The sequence below is a fragment of the Hylobates moloch genome, unplaced genomic scaffold (assembly GCF_009828535.3).
Source record: "Hylobates moloch isolate HMO894 unplaced genomic scaffold, HMol_V3 SCAFFOLD_13, whole genome shotgun sequence".
Classification (NCBI taxonomy): domain Eukaryota; kingdom Metazoa; phylum Chordata; class Mammalia; order Primates; family Hylobatidae; genus Hylobates; species Hylobates moloch.
Window position 1 is genome coordinate 6,138,092 of NW_026652288.1, and position 22,029 is coordinate 6,160,120.

The following is a 22,029-nucleotide window of genomic DNA, read 5'->3' on the forward strand; positions in this document are numbered from 1 at the left end:
GGATTCTGCCAAGACTGGGTCCTTCCCTTCAAGGCAGCAGGTTCCCTTCTGACCCAGGGTGTGTCTATAAATGTTAGCCAGGGGCCAAGGCCTGGAATAGGATCCTCAGGACTCTGCCTGGTGCCTTATTCTACTGTTACTGAGCTGGGTATCCATGTTGCCAGACAAAGTCCTCTTTACCTCCCCTTCTCTTCTCCTCAAGTGAAAGGAAGAAATCTCTTAGATCTGTAAGCGGCACTTCCTTGGGCTGGGGAGGGATGATGCAGGCACTCCTTTTGCTGGCCCAGTTGGTGTCTCAGTAGGTCATGTGCTTTCCAAGTCCACTGGCTCTGAGCCCTGCACAGCAGCAAGACTTATCCAGGAATTGTAGGTTTTGTGGCCTAGACTGCCTTTCAAGTTTATTTAAGACCCCACAGTGCTTTAGCCCACGGGGGTAGGGCTAGCTGGAACTCAGGCTCTGGTCACTGGCATTGACAATTCCCCTCTGGCCAGAGCTTGTCTAAATGCTCCCTCTGTGAGCACTGTTCAAATTCTGACCTATGTTGCTTTCCACTGTGATAGAGCAGAACTGAGTTCCAATGCAAAGTCCCACACTCATTGCACTCTCCCTCTCCCAAGTTCACAGACTTTCTTTGCATCCCAAGGCTGCTGTCCAGGAAATGGGGGAAGAGTGGTGTTGGCAATTCAGGACTGTCTTTCCTATCTTCTTCAGAGCTTCTTCTTTCTTTGCTATGATGTTAAAACCAGGTACTGTAATAGCTCACCTGATTTTTGGTTCTTATGAAGTTGCTTTATTGAGTGGACAGTTGTTCAATTTGCTATTCTTGGGGTATGGTTGGGGGTAGAAATTGCTGGAGGGTTCTATTCAGCCATCTTGCTCTGCCTCCCTTTACTTTAACTTATTGGTAGAATCTATCATAATGGAAAGTTCTGTTTTTTCCTAATACATGTTTAATAGTTTAATAGTTATGGAAATATTTGGATTTTATTTCTTCATGTGCCAGTTTTGATAAATATTTTTTAAATATAGTAAATCATTTGACATAGGCTGTTAAATTTATTAATATAAAGTTGTTTATGATGCAATGTAATTTTTTTAAGTTTCTATAGAGTATGTTATATTTTCTTGTTTGCTCCAAATACTTGGTATATTGTGTTTTCTCTTTTGTTTTTCTTCATAATTTTTGTTTGATCAGTTTTCATGAAAAAAATTTCTGGATTTGTTAATTTGCTCTATTTTTATTCCTGTACTGTTTTCGCTTTTGTTGATCTTTGTTCCCATATTTATTTTCCTCCTTCTACTTCTTTTCAGTTTGAGTTGCTCTTATTCTTCCACCATTTTTAGATGAAAACATGTCATTAATTTCAAAACTTTTTTAATATAAACACATAAGTCTATAAATTTCCATGTGAGCACTTCTTAAGCTTCATCCCACAAATGTTGATATGTTGTATAAGAACTGTACTCAAAGAAAGTGGTCTCAAATTCTCCACCTATGATGTGTTCATGGCAATGTCTCCAAGTGAAATGTAGCCTCCTTCTGGAAGGAGATCTGTCTTCTTCGTTACCCTTCTCATCACCTAAGAATTTACGGCTGCTTTTAACTCATCAGAGGACTCAATGGCCCAAAAGAGGTGTGAGCCAAGTAGATTGAGGTGGGCAGGGGTTTGGTCCTGGGAATCGGGGCACGATGGGGGATTTGCATGGGAAATCTGCAGAGTGGTTGGAGCCAGGGGACCATGATAATACTGTATCCAAGGGGTAATATTGAGGCAAAAATGGGAGAAACAAAATCTCTTATCAGGTCCAAGTCATGAGCACACATGCAGGAAAATAAGATGAAATAAGAAAATGGATACACCTAGAAAGAGAATATGAGTTTTAGGAGAAAAAGCGGAGAGAGGGCAAGGATTTTCAGCGGACAGGATCAAAAACGTCAAATTTCCCTATTTTGGATGCCAGATGAATGCATGCAGATGAGTACATATGGCTTAAATGGAAAGAGTGCCCAGCTCCTGGGATATTCTCCCCATCTTCATATTCCTTGCTTCCTTTCATCATAAGTTCCTGGTTTCATGCCTAAAAGGTTTTGAAATATTTTAAGATTTTAAATAAACTAGTAAGTACTTAATTGAAAAGACATTTACCCCAAAATATTATTACATTTATATTTATTAAAAACAAAATGTTATGCTTTATTGTCAATCAAAATTCCAACATAGACCATAGGATTATGAAATTATTATATTACTTATCTTTATAAGTTGTTTAGCATAACTTTTAGTGTTTTTGTGCTCTAAACAAGGAGACTGAGCTCTACGTAGATCAAATAGTTTCTCTAAAGTTCTAATTGCTGTGACTCTTCTGCCCTTAGGGAGAGTTTTCTACTTTGGGCTATATCTAGCAATACTCTCAGTGATGTAACTTAGTGTAATATTTTTTAAGAATAAACTTCAATAATACAACTTCTTTGATATGAGAAACATTTAAATGCTTCTAATCAGTCCATGAATCAAAGCTCTTATGACATTTTGAGGTTATCTCTGTTTACATGTACCCAGTACTCCTGGAATATTATAGATGCTTAGTAAATTCTTTTTTTAAAAAAAAAAGCATCAATTCTTCCATGCTCAGATATCATTATGTTATAAATATTAGAAATAGAAAAGATTTCATCCATATTTATACAATTAGAGAATGCATGCTTGTTTGTTTCTAAATGACTTTATATGTCAAAAAAAAAAAAAAAAAAACAAAGCCCTGTGATGAAACAAGGAGGTAGAGGTGACAAAAATGGGTTTCTCTTCTATAATTATCTTGAGTTTTATTCAACTAATTCAAAGGCTAGTTCATTCTAGAAAAATAAAATTGACACAAACTCATCAGAGGCTACTTGTGCCTATTTTTTTGAACTACCAGGTAGGCTTGTTGGTAAAAAATAGAATTGACTGAAGTTGAAAAGCCATTAATGAAAACAGACATTTAAATTTCCCATGATGACATGTTTTTTTTCTCTTTAAAAAACTTGGTTTTCACTAAATAAAATAAATGGTCATACCACAAAGCAAATGCAGCTATCACAAATCTGCGTCAGTAACATTGACTGTATTTCATTGCACATTTTTCACATTTTCACAGCTGTGAAATCCGGAGGCACCTTATAGTGCATGCCAATTTACAATTATGTTCCACAGGCATTTACTTGGCCTTACTAATTTATAAAATTGTAGCATTTCTAAAGAAATATTACAATGGCATGTTGTAGTATGGCTTATTTTTTATACCCAGTGCATAGTATAGTGTGTGGTAAATTGTAGTGGGTCAGTGAATGTGAAAGAGAGTTTCAATATTGTTAAGTGCATATTCACAGCTAAATTTTGGTGTCTTATAAGTTTTAATTGCTCAAAGAAAATGTGGTCCACGGGAAAGGGAAGGAGTGGAGCTGAGTTAATGAATGATTAAAACTAGTTTTCCAAGGGGCCCTGCAAGGGAAAGAAAGTAGACTAACATATGTGCTGGGTAGCCATGCTCAGAGAGAACAAACCCTTTCATGGGTGAAACACTCTTCAGGTTTCAGGTCATTTTAGGGACTTGCTGCTGAATGGCTAGCCACAAAGGTAACATTCATCAAGTTACTCAAGTTAAGTTCATCATTAAATTTCCTATTTTCTTTCTCCCAGAATGTCCTGGGTTTTGTTTAATGTTGGAGACAGATGGTGCTGAGACATTTCAGGTGTTAGTTGACGACATTTTGGTTTTCCTAGGTTTTTTTTCCAAGTAGATTAAATCCAACAGTACATCACTTGTGTTTCCCAGCATCATAGTCTTGCTGGCTCCCTGATGCCTGAACCAAATATTTGATCCTTCAACCATACTCAACGCTTCCTGCTCTGCCCACAACTTCTCCCTTCGAACACCAGGCACCATCTGTTAAATTGATGTGAGGAGGAAATGAGAAACAGTTATATGAATGTTGCAACTGATTAGTTATCAAGTGATATCTAATTAGCTCATCTCTGATTATCATATAATTAAAGATATTTATCATATCCCTAGCTCAACCCCAGCACCAAATAGTTCTCTTTGTCAGAAGTCAGGAAGGACAATACATCATTCCAGCGCTGCCTAAGAAGCAAGTCAGCCTCACAGCTCAGCAGGTTTTGCTTCAGTTCTTCCTCACTGGTGACCGATTGTCTGAGGCATCCCCTCTCTAAAGCGTTGCATGAAATCTTTTCTCACATTTGCTCTGAAGCGGGAAGGGAAATGAGTAAGGACTGTGTCTTCTTTGTTGCTTTTCTATCATCCTGGCTTCAGCTTTTTGTATCTTGCTGAATAGAAAGATGATGTGAAGCCGGTTGTTCCCCTCTCCTTGGCTCCTGGGAGAGGGTCTCAAACTCTCTGTCTGCAAAAGCAGGGTGTCACAATGGAGGGTAATGATGGGAAAAGAGAGGCTCACTCTTCTTTTCTTCTTTGCATTCTTCTCCAAACTAAGAGAGGTGCTGGGGAGAGAGAGACCTGCAAGTAAGCGCACAAGAAATGACTGCAGTGATGATAGGAATAGCTAAATGCTGTTGAGCAACACTGTTGGCAAGCAGTGGCTATTTTAAATATAATACACAACATTGTATGATATTATATATAACATGCATCTTTTATATGGTAATATGACAATTATTTTAAAAATGAAGAAACTGAGGCTGGGAGAAGTCACATGCTTTGACCAATCTGTAACTAATATGCAGGGAGGCAACTCACAGACCCTGGTCTCTGCCTCTCGAAGCTCAACAGTGCCCTTAACAATCCATAATAGTAGTTTGCCAACGGATATATTACATATCTTTCTGAACCTCAGTGTTCCCATCTACAAAACAAGGATGGAAATCCTTACTTCAAAGGGTTTTTGTGAGAATTATATAAGTAAATGTATCTAAAAGTCCTGATTTTAATACATGACCCATGGATGTTCAGTTCCTTTTTAATTTAACCTGAACTTCTGTAGCTATCATAGTCTGATTTATGTAGCATATCTTTAAATGCCAACAACATGTCAGACACCAAGAATGCCATGATAAATAAGATATCCAGGAATCTTTCCTCAATAGCCCCTGGTCTAATGAGAGAGTCAAATATATACATATATATATATAATGAACATGGTACAGAAAGATAGATATTATCAAGTACCTCTGAAATGTCTGGGAAACCTTAGAAAATCATGTAACAATTGAGATTGGTTTTGAAGGGTGAATAAGAGTTAATGAGGGAAACGCAGGTGAGTAGAAGGACATTTCTATGTAAAATGTGTCAAAGCATGAAGATATGAAACTACATATTTAATTTTTAATGATTTTTAATAATTTAATGAGTTTCTGCAGCCATCACCACGGGGCATTTTTAGAACATTTCCAATACTCTCCAAAATTGCCTCGTACTGTCAGCTCCCACCTATATTACCAAATCACTGATCTGCTTTCTGTTTTTAGAGTTGCTTTTTTAGAAATTTCATATAATGAAATCACATATTATGTAGTCTTTTAAATCTGACTTCATTCACTTAGTATAATATTTTGAGGTCCATTTATGTTGCAGTAGACATGAGTAGTTCATTTATTTTTGTTCCTGGACAGTATTCTGTATTTCATGTACACACAGGTCACATGTGTTCATCCATTCATCAGTTGATGGACAATTGCATTATTTCTAGTTTGGAGTTAGGAAGAATAATTTTGCTATGTCATTCTGTGCACCTGTATTTATTTCTCTTAGGCAGATACTTAGGACTGTAATTACTGAGTCATATATTATGTGTTTAACTTTTTAAGAAATATTAATATATAAATAATTTATCAAAGTTGCTGGACTCTTTTACCTTCTGTCTAGCATGTTTTAGTATTCTACTGTTCTATATTCACTTCAACTCTTAGTATCCACAGTTTTCTAGTATAGCATTCTAGTAAGTCTCTAATGAAGACCATCGTGATTTTCATTAGCACTCCTTTAATGACAGTGCAGTTAAATGCATTTTCGTGTGCTTATTAATCGTGGGTATATATTTATATATACATGTTTATATACATAAGTATATATGAAATAGTATAAGTATGTATATAGAGGGGATATGAAATATGTATTAAAATCTTTCCCATTTTTTTCTTCTGTTGCTTGACTTCTTACTGTTGAGTTGCATTCTGAATATAAGTCCTTTATTAGATATTTGATTTGCAAATATTTTCTCCTTGTCTGTGCCATGAATTTTTTTTTAAGGTCATGTTAGTTGCAAAACTTTTATTAAGTTCATTTGCCAAGTTTTTGTTTAATGAATGCTGTTTTTAATATCATATCGAAAACATTTTTGTTTTATCCAAAATTGCAGATTTCATTCTATATTTTCTTCTAGACACTTTATATTTTTCACTTTAACATTTAGATCTATGACACACTTTGAGATAATATTTGTATATGGTGTGAGTTAAGGATCTAACATTATATTTTTATTAAGACATCTCATTGTCCAGCATCATATATCGAAAACATGATTCTTTTCAAATTAGATGTCCTTGATACCTTATTTCCAGCCTCCTTATTGTATTCCTTGGATATATAAGTCTATCCTTAAACCAGTACCATAATGTTTCTTGATGCTGTAGCTTGATATTAAATTTAAAAATTTGGGAGTGCAACTTCCCTAATTTTTTTTCAATTTTTTTATTCATAGTAATTTGCATTTTTCCATAAATTATAACATTACTCTGTCAGTTTTTTCATAAAAATTCTGCTAGGCCAGATATACCTGTAGTCTCAGCTACTGGGAAGGTTGAAGCAGGAGGATCAGTTGAGCACAGAATTTCAAGGCTGTGGTGCACTATGATTGCACCTGTGAATAAACACCGCACTTTAGTGTGGGTGACATAAAAAGTCTGCTAGGATTGTGCTAGGGATTGCCTTGAATCTATAGATCAATTAAAGGAAATTTTCTATCCTAAAATTATTGAGTCCTTATTTAAATCTTCTCGATTTTTCTTAGCAATATTTTGTAGTTTTCAATGCAAAATTATTCTTATATTTTGTTAAATTAATTCTTAGTATTTTATTATTTGTGTTATTAGCTTAAGTAGAATTACTTTCTTTTTTGTTAGTATGTAGAAATAATATTTATTTTTTGTTGATTTTGCATCCTGTGAAATTTCTGAACTCATCTATTTGTTCTAGTACAGTTTTTAAGATATTCTTTAGAATTTTCTACAAACATTATCAAGTCATGCACAAAAAAATACAGTATATTGATTTTGTATCATATGAAATTAGTAAGTGATTTATTTGTTCCAGTAGCTTTTTAAAATACATATTCTTTAAGATTTTCTGCATGTATTATCATGTCTGTAAACCAATACAATTTTCTTCCTTTCCAATTTGGATTCCTTTAATTTGAAACTTAGTGAAAACTTGAATAGCAGCAGTGAGAAAAGAAATATTCACTGCATTCCTTATATTATGGGGAAAGCACTCAATCTTTCACTGTAAAGAATGATATTAGCTATAGGTTTTTCCCATATACCTGTACCATTTAGAGAACATTAGCTTCTATTCCACATTAAAAAAAAAATTATCATGAACAGATGCTACCTTTTGTCAAATGTTTTCTGAATCTATTGAGATAATCATGTATTGTGCCCCTCCTTTAGTCTCTCAATACTTGTATTACATTGATTAGCTTTTATATGTTAAACTAACTTTGTATTCCTGAGATAAATCTCACTTGGTCTTCAAATATAATCGTTTTTGCATATTGCTGAAATTAGATTGCTAAATTTTTTGAGGATTTTTACATGTATGTTCAGGAGGGTTACCGACGTATATTATTTCTTATTATTTTCAGTGTCTTTTGGGGGGTTATGAAGTGAGTTGGAAGTGTTTTCTCCTTCTCTATTTTCTGGAATAGTTTGAGTACGATTGGTATTTATATTTACTCTTTAACTATTTGGTAGAATTCACCAGTAAAGCCATTTACACCTGGGCTTTTCTTTCCAAAGCTATTTTTACATTTCAGAGGCAATGTCTTTACTTCTGATAGGTCTATTCATATTTTCTATAAATCAGTTCTTGAGTCAGTTTCAGTAATGATGTTTTTCTAGGAATTTTTTTCCATTTAATATATGTTGTCATATTTTTGTCAAAAACGTGTCTCAATATTTTCTTAACATGTTTTAAGTGTATATATAATGATGGCCCCTCTTTCCTCCCTGATAGTGGTAAGTTGATATCCTCTCTGTTATCGACTGAATGTCGGTGTTCCCCCAAAATTCCCTTGTTGAAATCTCATCCTCAGCGCGATGGTATTTAGAAGGGGGATCTTTGAAAGATAATTAGGCCACGAGGGTAGAGCCCTCATAAATGGAATAAGTGCCCTTATAAGAAGAGGGCAGAGAACTGTATAGCTCTTATTTCACCAGTGAATATAGGGAGAAGTTGGCTGTCTTCAACCCAGAAGAGAGTTCTCACAGCACCTGCTGGGACTCTGATAGTGGACTTTCAGCCTCCACAACTGTGAGAAATATGCTCCTGTTTTAAAGCCAACCAGTCTACGGTACCATGTTGTAGGGCTCTACCCTCGTGGCCTAATTATCTTTCAAAGATCCCACTTCTAAATACCATCGCGCTGAGGATGAGATTTCAACAAGGGAATTTGGGGGGAACACCGACATTCAGTCGATAACAGAAAGGATATCAATTACCACTATCACAGATGAAAGAGGGGTCATCATTTAAACTGACTAAAATATTCCTTTTTTTCTTAGTCAGTCTAGCTAAAGTTTTATCACTTAAAAAATATTTTTAAAAGTCAATGCTTGGTTTTATTAATTTTCTCTATTTTGTGTTCTATTTTATTTTCACTCTGTTCCTTTATTAAATATTCTTGATTCTCTGTTTGGATATAATTTGCTTTTCCATTTCTAGTTTCTTAATGTAGAGCTTAGATTATTTATTTGAGACCTTTCTTTGTGTGTGTGTATACGTGTGTGTGTGCAAAGCTATAAATATCCTTCTGAACATTGCTTCAGCTACAAACCATAATTTTATGTTTATTTTCATTCAATTAAAATTCCTTTCTAATTTTCTCTTTGATATCTTCATTTATCTTTTTCTTTTTTTTTTTTTTTTTTGAGACGGAGTCTTGCTCTGTCGCCCAGGCTGGAGTGCAGTGGCGCGCTCTCGGCTCACTGCAAGCTCCGCCTCCCAGGTTCACGCTATTCTCCTGGCTTAGCCTCTCCGAGTAGCTGGGACTACAGGCGCCCGCCACCACGCCTGGCTAATTTTTTTGTATTTTTAGTAGAGACGGGGTTTCACCGTGGTCTCGATCTCCTGACCTCGTGATCCGCCCGCCTCGGCCTCCCAAAGTGCTGGGATTACAAGCGTGAACCACCGCGCCCGGCCTATCTTTTTCTTACTTAGAAGTGAGTTGTGTTATTTCCAAAAATTTGGAAATTCCCAAATTTCTTTCTCTTGTTGATTTCAAATGTATTCCATTTTGTTCAGAGAACATACTTTGCATGACTCCAATTCCTTCAAATTTATTTATAATTTTTTGTGGAACATCATATGGTTTATTTTACCCAAAATTATAGGAGTTTTTCATAAACATTTCTGAATGTGTTGCTTTGATTTAGAAAATTTCCAGAGCTCTGAAGTGATTGTTTTTGACAATTTGTTTAGTTTCAACTTGCTTTTGGGGGAGAGGGTTTGCCTATCTTATTACTCTGCAATAGCCAGAAGTCCAACCTCAATTAAATTATATAATTTAAAATTTTATAGGGCCTTGATGTTTGGCTGACATTTGTTTGATTTTCCCGGTAGGTGGTAAGCTCTTTAGATTCATATTCGTCTTTGTGTTTTACATGGCACCTATCACAGTGCTCGCAAATTCCTTCACTTCAGTGATTGGCTTTCAAATGCACTTTTCCATTAGAAAACTCATTGAATGACTGAACAGACTCATACAAAATGGCAAGTTTAAAAAGATCGCATATTGTCATTCTTTCACTGATCAAAAAAGGAATCTCCACCATGTTAACATGCATCGATTAGAAAGTAATACTTTGTCAAGAGGTTTATCAAAACACTTGCTTTAACGCTAGAAAACTGTTGAGTGAAGATCGCCATAGCGATCTCAGTGTGCGCTATATCAAGTTTAAAGGGATATTACCAATTTCTGCTGGGAGCATTTTAACAACAGGCAGCAGCTTTAATAGTAGCGAATTTAAATCTGATACTACTTTTTACAGTATATGTTTTAGGATAATGGTTCATAAAATACAGAGCCTAGAGGGCCAATTTCCAAGCCAAAGTGGGAGGTAGGGCTCACTAGGGCTGAATTATTGTTTACTTTTATATTTGAGTCTGGGTTATTACTTTCAGATGTTCGTAAGATCCACCTTGGCTTCTCTCATGCAGGCTATTTATAAAAGTTTCCCTGTACAGTTTTATCTCATCTCCAGTAACATATATGCTGAATTATTTGATCTTTTTGACTTTTTCATGATAAAAAGGCACACACTTTAATACCATTTTCAGCAAAGAAATCATTTAATTAAAGTTGTGTACAAAAATTATTCAGAAAAAAGTATTCAGAGAAAAATTACCTTTAATCTCAACCTCATTTTCCCTAATGACATTGGTTAAAATAAAATAGAAGAAAATAAAATAGGGTGAAATCAAGCTGATTAAGTACACACATAAATAAAATCATGACTGTTCTTGAGACTGTTGGTCAGATAGCAGATTTACTGGTCTCACGGTTAGTAACCATCCTCAGGGTGACAGAATGGAAACAGTCCCTCATTTAGTCTAGCCAAAATTTCTGTAGTAAATTAATTTGCAGACTCTATTTGTAAAATAGTGTTGGAGAATATATGAGTGGCCTTATATAAGTCCATTATGTTTTATTATGTTTACAGAAACAATAAAGATGTAATACTAAACAAAGATAAAAGCAGAGGAGTTGTATTACTTTTAAAATAATATTGGCTGGGCGTGGTAGCTCGCACACCTGTTAGCTCAACACTTTGGGAAGCCAGGAGTTTGACATTAGCCTGAGCAACATAGCAAGGTCCTGTATCTATTGAAAAAAAAAAAATTAGCTTTGCCTAGTAGTGCATGCCTGTTGTCCTAACTACTGGAGAGGCTGAGGCAGATGGGATTGCTTGAACCCAGAAGTTGGAGACAGGAGAGAACTATGATTGCACAACTGCACTGCAGCCTGGATGATGGGGCAAGACCCTAAATATCCTAAATAAATAGCCCTGGCACTGTGGCTCACATCTGTAATCCCAGCACTTCGGGAGGCCAAGGCAGGTGAATCAAATGAGGTCAGGATTTCAAGAGCAGTCTGGCCAAAATGGTTAAACCCAGTCTCTACTAAAAATACAAAAATTAGCCAGGTGTGGTGGCACACACCTGTAATCCCAGCTACTTGAGAGTCTGAAGCAGGAGAATCACTTGAATCCGGGAGGCGGAGACTACAGTGGGCTGAGATTGCTCCACTGCACTCCAGGCCTGGGTGACAGAGCAAGACTGTCTCAAAAAAATATATATATATATATATTTTATGTATTATATATATTATATATTTTATATATATTATATATTTTATATATATTATATATTATATATATATTATATATTTTATATATATTATATATATTATATATTTTATATATTATATATAAAATATTTTATATATTATATTATTATATATTAATTACCTAATGATGAGCATTATGCTATTAATTTCCATTTATAGTCTTTTGCTTATTAAAATTATTTAGAATCATTTTCTTCACAATTCCCATTTCGCCCTTTGTTTTGAGGTGATGTAAACAATATCCCTACTTATAGTTTTTAAGTCACATGTTGTTATCTGACTGGTTCTCCAGCTAATACCAATAGTTTTAAAACTATATCGCTAATTTATTCATCACACGTGCCAGTTATTACCATAATCCCAGAGACTCAGCGTATCAGCTGTAAATGGTAAGGATGGTCTTACAAAGTGACGATTTAAACTTTTCATAGCTTGAGGAGTTATTTCTCAAACCTCCACCCTATTCCTGGGATATGGCCTTCTTCTGCCTGTGATACCTTTGTGCCAAATCACATTACTTCCATGGGCACATTTTTCAAAAACCAGAGAGAAGTTCGCAGATTCTGGTCTTCTTTTTCACCTTATTTCTTCCAAAACTATTGGCTCAAGATCTCTTCTCTGATTGTAGTTCTCAGGAGAAAATTTTCATCTTCCTTTACTAAATTCAACCCTTAGTTTTTTGTTTTGTTTTGTTTTTCCTTTTCAAAATAATGAAAACATCTACAAACATTTTCAAGTCACCATTTGTACCATTTGTGCATATGATAAAAATCCCCAGGTTTTTAAAAGTTATATAAAAATAAACTCAAGTACACTAAAATTTGTTAATTTGGGGTTTTATTGATTGGCTAGGGATTATTTTAGACGTGGATGATGAATACAGGCACACCAAAATTCCAAGGACTGCTATTAGTAATATAGTTCATATTTTTGAAAAAGCTGAATTTTCTATACATTTAAATGCTTTCTTTCTCTTCATGTATTCCCTCCATGACACTAATAAATAAAGCATTAAAATGAAAAATGCCTTTTATTTAGATTACCATTCAAATTTCTATCTAGTTCTGTCTTCCGTTCACATTTTTCTGCAAAACTTCTCATGAAACTTTCTTAGCCAGAATCTCACAGCAGTTTTAGCAACTTTTCTAAAAAACAAAACAAATAAATAGACAAACAATAAAACTTCACAAATTTTAATGGGGCCATACAAACTCTAAAAGTTGAAAAGACATTTACACTATCTAGTCTATTACCTAGTTTTTAAAATCCACCAGAGGTTATATGATTTGCTCGAAGTCACATTGCTGGCTAAATTAGAAACACAGCTAGGATTGTGGCGTTCTGACCATGAATCCAGGGCTGCTTCCAACTGAATTTGCAGTTCTGGCTTTGAGTCCAAAAATACTAAGTGATATTCTGGAAATATACCAGATCTGCAGAAATGTGCGTGACTTCAATGAAAACATTTGTTCAGGCTGTGCAGGGTGGCTCACGACTGTAATCCCAGCATTTAAGGAGGCAGAAGCAGGAGGATAGCTTGAGCCCAGGAGTTAGAGAACAGCCTGGGCAACATAGCAAGACCCCAGTCTCCACACAAAGGAAAGCAAAAACAAAACAATAAAATATTTGTTCAGAAGTCAAGGAGCAAGATATTGGTGAACTCCTTTCCTTTGGAAATAACATATTAAGTATCTTGTATATTTTCACCCAGCATTGGTATGTCATGATTCATCTGCTGCTAAATAAGTTAGATTTGTGCTAAGATGCACATAGTGACGCTTAAAGAAAAAAATGAAAAGGACATCAGGTCTTTCCAGGCAGGGAAGGTCCATTTCCTCCATGAATGGCGCTTTGAGCCTCTTGATAGGTTCATCTCTCTCATTGCTTTAGCTACAAAAGGTCTGTTATTGGAGGATTGTCCCAACAAGTGTAAGGCACTGTTTAATGAAGGAGAACAGGAACAACTTGATCACATTCCTCTGCCACTAACACTTTGCTCTGGTTATTTCTCTGTGGAATTTTTCCCCAAGAAATCCTTTGGCTGAGTGTAGAGGAATAGAGCGGAAGGACTTGGGGCTGTTGAGGCAGAGGAGCGCCACCTCTGCAGGTTTCGCCCACACTATGAAGAAGCTGTGCAGCCAGGGGTGAGGGTGTCCTGGCTTCCACGCCCACCACCATATTCCCCTGTCCCTTGCAACCCGGTCTTCCTGCTGTGGCTACTAAAGTCTGTTGCCTCCCTGCTCATCACCACTCCTCACACACTTGAGGTTTTGGAAGTTGTCATGCTGGATATTGTTAAGTTGGTGATCCTTCCAAGACCAGCTGCTGCTCTAGCATTTATAAAAGGCCAAGAAGCCTCCATCTCCCTTTGTCCAGCACATTCTGATTGTGGTCAATCCCAACAGAAACACATGTAGTGAAATGAAGTCCGGGTATGTGGGTCTTTTCCTACGCTGCAAAATGGATTCATTGTTTTGCGCAATTTGAGCCTGACCAGGACAGCAGGACTTAGAAGCCCCGGGACTGAAAATAAACTCCACAGTCTTTCAGATTCACAGGGGTCAGGAAAGGAGGAGACCTAGAAGAATCTCAGGTTCCAAAGACAAACTCTCCTGCTACCAAATACCCACATTCTCGGAAGCCGAGAATATTTGGACGTCTCCCAGTGCCAGACTTGCTTGCATTTCACATCTGGGCGTGGTGTTGCCCTAGGGCCAAGATAAACTCATGGTGGGGAAGTCCAGGGACGCCGAAGTGTTCAAGAAATGGCTTTTCTCATTCAGGAATTCTTCCCCTGTCAAATCCCGGGAATTATCTCGGGGGTCAGGCAGAAATTTAAGTTCCATCATCACGACTGCCTTCACGACCACCACTGTCATAACCGGTCATCAGAATGACTTGCCCAGGGCCACAGAGCTGAGACATTCCTGGCCAGGACAACCACGCAGGCCCCTGACTCTAGGAACTGTGCTCCCTCCTCTTCACATCATAAATTAAAGGGACATTCGTTATTTGTAGATGATCCAAGGGCGGATCTACAGGAAGAGACTTGAGAAAATATGCATTCAGCCAAATTTTATAACTATAAATTGATTAAATAATATAATAAAAATTTAAGTATATATTCAGAGATAAACATGAGAAAGAGAAACAGAGAGGATAGAAATGATGAAGACAGAGACAAGGTAGTGTGACTCCAGGAGACCAGGGAAGGTCACAGATCTCAAAACACGACCTCTCAAACTGCTGACTGCAGGCTGTAATTCAACTATTCATTCAGCAAGAATTTATTTATCAAGTCCTTAAGATTAAAGTGATAAACATGATTCAGTTCCAGCCCTGGAGAAGTTCAGCGTTTGGAAGGAGCAGAGGCTAATATTAAGTATCGTGGATGCCTAGAGGAGAAAGAGATCTCTTCTATTTCGGGCATAGACATTGGTGAAAATCCTAACTTTGTCAGTAAAATGTAGCATTTTTAAATGTTACCAATCATTCATATCTACATATGGCAATGAAGGACAAAGACTGGATGAAGTGTAGCAGGAGAAACTATTATAATAGAGCCTTCAAGGAGGAATAAAGCTTGGGATATGGGAAAAGATAACCTGAGCATAGGAGAGAAAGTGCTGGTTCTCAAAGCAAATTTTATTCATTTGTGTGAAGGTCTGACAGGGACTATGAAGATGAGTCATAAAGACAAGGGCGATTCACCAAGTTTTCAAAGACAAGTTTGAAGCACACCTCAAGTTTTATAGAAAAATGATACTCTAGTGCAATAATGGAGTCAATAGGTCCCTGGTTCAGCACGGCAGGTCTAAGAGCATACTTAATGTATTCATTAGGTAAACATTTATTGAATAGATCTGCTGTATCAAGAACATGGCCAGCATGAATGTAAAAGGATGAACAAGACATAATAACTGTACTTACGAGGCCCAATGTGTGGTGGCCAAGCCAATAGTGTAGGGGCTAAAACTAACCTTTGTTCAATCTAGGACTCCAGGACCAGATGCCCATCATGGAAAGCAGTTGTGTTTGCCTTTCCACAGTGAAATGTGGTCATACCTACAGGACACGGTTCATGCCCCCTAAAGTGGTGATAGATGAAGACTAAGGTTTCGCCCTCTCCATGTTAATGCATCTTCCTGTTACGCATCTATCATTGTCAGCATCGATTGAATTTTTTCTGAACTTGCCATGTATCCGTCAATACTTCTGAGCATTGCCTGCCACTGTCTACTCTTCTTTCACTATTATGTTTCATTATTATGCCCCACATCCTACTGCCTAAAATACCCTGAGGCCTGCTTTCTCTATTTACTGCAACAACGTCACTGCCACTGCCCAAGTCCAGGCCCTAGTCATATGGCTCACACATTATCAGCAACAGCTTTCTGCCTTGCCCCCTCCCTCTGAGTCCCACATCACCAAATACATCCGAGAAACTGTTGCATAGATGATCTTTCTAAACAACAAACTAATCATATTTCAGCCCTGATGTAAATTCACCAGAGGCCTCCTCTTCTCCTGTCTCATCTCATACATCCTAGCTTGAGTGTCCCATGCATACTCTCCTTCCTAGCGCATGGCTTTGTGGACAGACTCTATTCTGGTCTCATCACCTCCATGCACCATTCTCTCCAGTTTTGCTTCACTATTTGCTGTTTCTTACTCATTGGCCTTTATGCAGGCCACTTACACAACTAGAATGCCCTTTCTTCTCCGTCATCCAGCAGCTGACACCTACTACTACATCAAATCTAAGAACAGCTCACCTCTTTCATAAGTTTTTCTCCCACTGGCTAATTTAAATGATTACAGGCTTACATGATATCCAAATGGATACGGTTATTATAAGTTTTTTCTCACTGCTTCGTATTTACTACTTTATTTCTCTGGCTTACCACTAAATAGTCAAAAAGTAGTTGGTAGAGGGAATAAAGTGTAAAGAAATGAATGAGAATCTTGTCATCTCTCCTCCCTTATTTGGCTTTAATTTATTTTCAAATTGGAGAAGGAAAAAAAAAATGATTCCTTAAAAACAAACCAAAAAATGCCCTTAAAAATGAGCAGAGAAATTCTACCCCTCAAATCCCACCCTACTCTAGAAAGCTGAGAAAATGTAAGTGTTCATTGTTTGGAGGAATACACTCTTCCTTTTCCTGTCTCCAGTGGCTCTGTTTCCTGAAGAAGGTCAATGGACCGCATGGGGCCATTCAAAGCCAGCCAAGGTCACAGGGATGGGGTTTGTTGGCTTCATCTCAGAGGGTCTCTGGTTGAGTTGAATAAAGTTGCAACTTTATACACTTGGCTCATGCAAAGCCTTTTTAAAATAAGACTCTTCCATCTGAATTTCAAAACTTGTGCATATAGGACTTCCTCATTCCCTAAAGACTCTTATTTCTAGCGGAGCTACAACATCACTTGTGCTCACAGGATGCATAAAACAAATTATCTTTCTGGTCCACACCCTGAATTTCACAGAATTAGACATTTTTCCTGTCTCTTAGGAAGATGCAAAATGTATTACATCCAGTTCTCAGAAATACATCCAGTTAAGCAAGTCATTTTCTACTTTGTATCATTCTAATTCCTGCTGGTACTTCTTGAAGCTTCCAATGAGGTAGATTTTCATAATAACTTTAATAAAATCTTACTATCTCATATTTTGCTCATGTTACTGAGCCATGATAAACTGCAATGTAACCGAGTGAAATGGAGAGTCAGTTGAGGTGGGCATGGTAGGGAGGCATTGATGTGCTTTCTGCACTCTCTTGTTCAGTTATCCTGCAGGGGAATTCTCCAATCACAGCATATTCAGCTTAAATAACAAAAAATGGAAAACTTTACCTAGAAAGGGTGAATGAATCATCTTATACACTAATTTTGCTTTATAAATGAAAAAGTCATTTGTCTGTGACTACAGTTGCTGGCAGAGCTAGATGCAGGATCTTGACTATGAGTATTAATATCACTAATTTGAGAGGTCCAGGAAGATCCTAACATCCTGAAAAAAAAAGTTCTAGGAGATATGCATTCATAGTAAGGATTTTGGCTTCATCAATTTCAAAAAGCTCATGACAGTAAAAAATGTTGAGAGTTATATTCAAAGATCCTTTAAGCTCAAGGAGTCTCTTATTCTACAAAACATTCTTTGTATAAGTTCAGAAGAAGCAGAAGAATAAAACTTTCCTTTTTTTACCCAAACAGAAGTCTTATTTAAATTGAATTTCTTTCTTCCTTAGAACTTATAGATAAGCTTTTGCACAGCAAATAGTTCAAGGAACTTTAATATGTTTTTCAATAGATTCACAAGTAGGTTTTTATTTCTACCTTCCTTTAAGATGGCCAAATCTTTGTGACCATCAAATTTTACCATATTAGGAAATTTTTGTCTAATAGTAACTCTATTAAGTGCATTGCCCAGAAGGCCACAAAATTCCTAATATGCCAGTCCAGATAGACTCATAGCATTATAAAGCTGAGAGGACCTCAATCCCCATCTAGTGAAAGTCTCCCTCTACTGTTAGAAATAACAAGGACTTCCAAAGGGGAGTGACTTGGAGGAGGGTATATTGCAGCTGGTGGCCAAGGAGCCCAGGACTCAAAAAAAAAAAAAAAAAAAAATGCAGGGGGGTTATATGAGTTTTGGGACTCATGATGTTCATGCTTCTTGGTACTCCTTCAACACTGGTAAAACATATAGTAGGCATTAGGTGAGGTTCAGGCAAGGAGCATGATATCATGGGTGAAGAGATGAACAAAGAACTGTTCCTCTCCTTGGACTCATAAATGAATGAGAGAAAATAGACAGGCTTCTTCTAGAATATCTGTTGACATATAAAGTGTTTCAATTTTCAATATGTGTCTCTACAATGACCCAGATGTTCAGAATAACTTTTACTAAACCCTGCTAACTCAGATTCAGTTTGCCCCCAGAGACCATGATAAAGATGAAGATGATTGTTGAGTATAAATTATTGGTAACAAGAAACAGCATTTTTATGCAATGAAGTCACCTAACATCTCACTTTTTTATTTTTATAGGTCAAAAGTGCTTTCATCCAGTGGAAATAATGACTTCATATTGCAGAAAAAAGGAAAGATGACATTTGGTTTGCTTTATTAAAGACTTAGTCTATTAATTATAAATGAACCTTTGTACACGGTCACTGAGAGGGAAAGTGTAGTGTGACTTTTATATCCAAGAAAGCATGAAAACATCAACATGACCATTGGCCCTCTGAGACAGAGGTCTCAAATCTGTAGTCTGGTTAACCCTCTTCCTTTAATGTTGCTTTAATGTCTTCTCTTTATTTAACTATTACTTACAAAGCCTCTTGCACACCAGGTAGTCTGCCAGAGGCTAGAAAGTCAGAGATGAATAAAACTTGATGCATATCTTAAACGTGCACAGAGAAGGCTGGAACCAGTTGTGAATCTTTGCACAATGAAGAGGGAAGTGATCCTACCTGGGAGTGTGCTGGGGAAGTTCTGTGCATGAATGTGGGAGGGATTCTGTAAGAATCACCACCTGCTCACCAAATCTTACCACATCCTGTAGCTCAGGTGAATTCTCCAAATGTATACCTGGATGATATTGAGGAAAATTATAAAAGAATGATGGAAAACAATTATATATGCAATTTTGTGCTACTCAGATACCTTTTTACATTAGACTCTGAAGGAAATTAACCAGGGGCATTTTGCAGAGCCTCTGATTTGACATAAAATGTTGTATCCACTAGCACTGCCCCTCATGCCCCAATTGTGAAAAGTTATCTCATGTTGCAGAAGATGGGAGAGCAGTGTCTGATGGCAGCATGCTATAGGAAGTCATGCAGGCTGGTATGGTTATAACCAGAAGCCAGGTCACACACAGCTAGGTGGTGAATACTTATCAAAACAGAGGCAACCATGGCTTGACACTAACGAGCCTCTGAGTGGAAGAAGAGTAATCATTGCAATCTTACAAAGTTCAGAGGTCAGCACACAGTGATCTTGATTTCAGCTAGAGCTATACATCATTCAACCAGCCACTGATCATGCCACATTTTATCAATGATAAGAGCAAAGAAGTCCTGCCCATCATAAAAGACAAGGCCCTATCTCAAGATTTTAAAATCTAGTTTGGATACCAGTCTACGGGAAAACTAGTATCTCCCAAACATCCTTCCCCCTTCCTTGAAATCTCTCCTGTTCCTATTCTGATTCTTGTTTCTTTCTTCCTTTCTATTCTAATGATTTTTCCTAACTTTACACCCAGGAATAATTATCATATTAATAGTTTCTATTATAATAAAAGCTAACATTTTTCTAAATGCTTACTTTGCGCCAGACTCTGTCTGAAAAGCTTCGAGTATATTGGTCCGTTTAATCCCCATAATAAATTTAGAAACTATTTTAACCAATCATATATTTTACTTCCAATATGAATTATTTGGAAGTAAAATGACTTGCCTAAAGTCACACAGGGAGTAAGCAGGGGAGCTGGCCTTCCGATCCTGCAACCTCACCTTACAGCTTGATCTCAAAAGCACTGCCGTCCTCTCTGCTCACTGCCTTGTCCTCACAGCCCAATTTCATCACACGTGTGTTACTGCTGACTCCAGTAGGAAATCCAGCTTCTCTTTGGCCCATACGATGTTTAAAACACCTCTTTAAGGTTTTGCCTTTTGTGTGACCTCTGCCATTTTTGATGGTCCCAGGAATGGCCAGTATGACTCTCCACTGTGCTTGGCTCAAGGTTGACTTTTTGTGGCTCAAGGTTGACTTTTCATGACTCAAGATTGAATCACCAATAACGTCTTTGTGAACTGTCCATAATAAAAATTAGGAGGGTCTTTAGGAATATGTGGCTTTTATTAGGTTTAAGAATGACAAAATATTAAAATCAGACCTAAATTACTGTTCATGTTATAATTTAAATTTTGGGATATGTGGTAGGGGCTCCACCATCTAATCTAAACTATTTCTCTCCAATGGAAAGAGGAAATTTTTGCAATCCCAAATGGCTAACTTCATGATACTACAGAGAGCCTTATGCCTTCTTTTTATGGATAGACGTACAGTAGTGACAACGATGCTGAAAGACTTAGGTCCATCTGAGTTTCAAACACATGGCCAACTAAAATGGGAGAAAACATTTTCTGGGTCCACCTACCCCAGGAAGGGGGCTCATGAACGTGAGGAATATTTCAGAGAAAATTGGCTAATCAACAAAGCAACTAAATAGTAGGTGGCCAGGCTCTCAGGCAACAAACCAAATCCCTAGAAAGAATCATTCACACTTAATGCAAGAGAGGTCATCAAGCCCAACCTTCCAAAATTGCACCCTCTTACTCAGTATGATAATTTCCTCCTAGATCTTAGGAATCTTCTTCTCTAGCTTCACCTTGATAAACAATAGCAGTGAAGTGTTTACTAACACCTATGCCCATCTGCTCTCTTTCTGTCTTTAGTTGTTGAAGTATTTGTCCATCAATAACTACATATAATAGGTGATATGTAGATGAGATCTGACTCTATAAGGATTCCATCTGCTTGTGGTAATGGGTACATCACACCTCCCTGTATTTTCTGAAAGACAGGCATTCACTTTGTCAAACAGTCCTTCCTACCATGTTATGTCTAAAAGGATCTCACCAGTGCTGCTATACTGTCATCTTTAACTTCATAAGCTCTTATGTTATGCATCTTCTACCAGTTTGTAAGGCCTCTGGAGACAAATAGCAGACCCTCTGTTTCTTTCTATTACCTACAGTGTCCCAGCAAAAAGTTTGCCTCCACAGATTTGTCTTAAAACCAACACAGTAGAGTAAGAAGTTACCTGCCTCAAGATCTAGATGCTAATTCTGACTCTAGCTCTGGACAGATAGCTATGAGTAAGTCTCTTGCATTTCTTGTCTTTGTATAATATTTTAGAGACTAGAAAAGCAATGAAGACTGGAAAAGCAAGAGACTTACCCATGTTTTTAATGTAGAGAAGGAGACGATGAAGACGATTATGTTAAATGCTCTCTGTGGACAAATTTCAGGGTCACTGAAGTCGGTAGATGTGAAGTCTGGTTTTGAGTCTTACATCTGCAATTTACTGACTGCAAATAAAATGACAATCTCCCCGAATCTCATTTTCCTCAGTTTTAAAATCAAAGTATTTGTAGCATTTATGACACAAGATTGTTTTGAAGATTAATTACATGGGATCACATATATAATGGGCTTAGCCCATAATACCTGGCATATAATAAAATGTTCAATAAATGTTAGCTATTTTAAGACCTTTAAGATGTGAGAGCCAAGAAGCATTCTCTTGAGCAGTTCTTGCCAGATGGTTTGCTAACTCTGGGTTTGGCTGTTTCTTGGGAATGTGTTCGGTGAAAAAGAATTC

The 22,029-nt window shown here is 37.0% G+C and overlaps 1 long non-coding RNA gene across 1 annotated transcript; it reads right to left on the reverse strand.

Annotated features, from left to right (window-relative positions):
* Nucleotides 1-12,654: 12,654 nt before the first annotated feature.
* On the reverse strand, nucleotides 12,655-20,274 carry LOC116479947 (uncharacterized). The gene is made up of 3 exons (XR_004251170.1): nucleotides 20,156-20,274; nucleotides 19,192-19,229; nucleotides 12,655-12,784 (listed from the first exon to the last, which is right to left on the reverse strand). It is a non-coding gene; the product is annotated as an uncharacterized LOC116479947 (long non-coding RNA).
* Nucleotides 20,275-22,029: the final 1,755 nt, after the last annotated feature.